Here is a 1,531-nt window from a genome sequence, read left to right as displayed (position 1 = left end):
TCGTGGCTTATATGACTCCTACTTAAGAGGCCATGAAGGTCCAAAGGTACCGACCGGTCGCTGTGTCATCCTCAGCCCATAGGCGTCATTGGGTGCGGATGTGGAGGGGCACGTGGTCAGCACACCGCTCTCCCGGCCGTATGTCAGTTTCTGAGACCGGAGCCGCTACTTCTCAATCAAGTAGCTCCTCAGTGTGCCTCACAAGGACAGAGGGCACCCCGCCGGCCAACAGCCCTCGGCAGACCGGATGGTTACCCATCCAACTGCTAGCCCTACCCGACAGGGCTTAACTTCGGTGATCTGACGGGAACCGGTGTTACCACTGCGGCAAGGCCGTTGGCCGTGGGTTATATGGATAGTGCTTAATTACTAGGACAGCTGAGTACGTGTTACGTGCACATATGACTTTTGTAAGACACAGAAACCGTCAGGATCAATATTTTGGTCTGATTTCGAAGCCTATTAACTGCAGAGGGTTATATTACTTTAATCAAGGGGTGAAACAAAATATTTAACAGTACAACTAGAGGAGATACCACGAAAGGCATGATGCATAGACAGACGAGACAGTAGTGATTGTATTTTATAGCTATAAATAATACGACAATGTACAGTGAGATTAGTACATAAACTACTTGGGACATATTGTGGGTGAATTTAGGGAAAGTTGCGAAATCATTATGACCACTTGCTTGATAATGTGTCGGTTCATCTTAAAAAAGTAATCCACCAGCTATTTTGTGTTGGCATGGGTTCGATAAACCCTTGGTTGTTTACCGGAGGTATGTGACACCAGGTATCTGTGAAAAGTACGGTCCGTTGATCTGTGGGCGCGGAGCCGGCGTCCTGAAGTTTACAGACTGTTCCTTCGGAATCAGATCGGACTAATTTGGTGGACAAGTCCTCAACGTAAGTCCACTACCACTTCTCGCGAAGTTGGTGCCATAAGTCAGTGAGCAGAGGTCGGAGCCCTGGCGTGAGGGCTGCAGCGGCGTAGATGGGTAGGCGTTGTCAGCACCCTGATGTTTTGCAGCACGGGCACCCCACCTCATTAATCCCGTGGACAGCCCGTTGTGCTTTAGGTAAGCTTAGCCAACTACGTGCGTCAGGGTGACTGTTGTAAAGGACAAGCGCTAGTTTCTCACTATGGGCCGACCGAAACTGGAGCAGATGCTCATGGAATGGCCAGGGGCTTGATTCGTTGCACCACTTCCAATCAGGGCAGATCCCTCAGTAGGCTGGCGGATGAACGTACAGGGTTATTACAAGTGATTGAAGCGATTTCACAGCTCTACAATAACTTTATTATTTGAGATATTTTCACAATGCTTTGCACACACATACAAAAACTCAAAAAGTTTTTTTAGGCATTTACAAATGTTCGATATGTGCCCCTTTAGTGATTCGGCAGACATCAAGCCAATAATCAAGTTGCTCCCACACTCGGAGCAGCATGAGTTCGAAAGCATCGTTGATGCGAGCTTGCAGTTCTGGCACGTTTCTTGGTAGAGGAGGTTTAAACACTGAATCA

The 1,531-nt window shown here is 48.1% G+C and overlaps 1 pseudogene; it reads right to left on the bottom strand.

The window, feature by feature from the left end:
* Positions 1-223: 223 nt before the first annotated feature.
* Positions 224-341, bottom strand: LOC126177596 (5S ribosomal RNA; annotated as a pseudogene).
* Between the last annotated feature and the right edge of the window lie 1,190 nt (positions 342-1,531).

The sequence above is a fragment of the Schistocerca cancellata genome, chromosome 3, assembly GCF_023864275.1.
Source record: "Schistocerca cancellata isolate TAMUIC-IGC-003103 chromosome 3, iqSchCanc2.1, whole genome shotgun sequence".
NCBI lineage: Eukaryota > Metazoa > Arthropoda > Insecta > Orthoptera > Acrididae > Schistocerca > Schistocerca cancellata.
The sequence above is the reverse complement of the archived record's forward strand: the minus strand, read 5'-3'. Positions and strand labels throughout refer to the sequence as shown.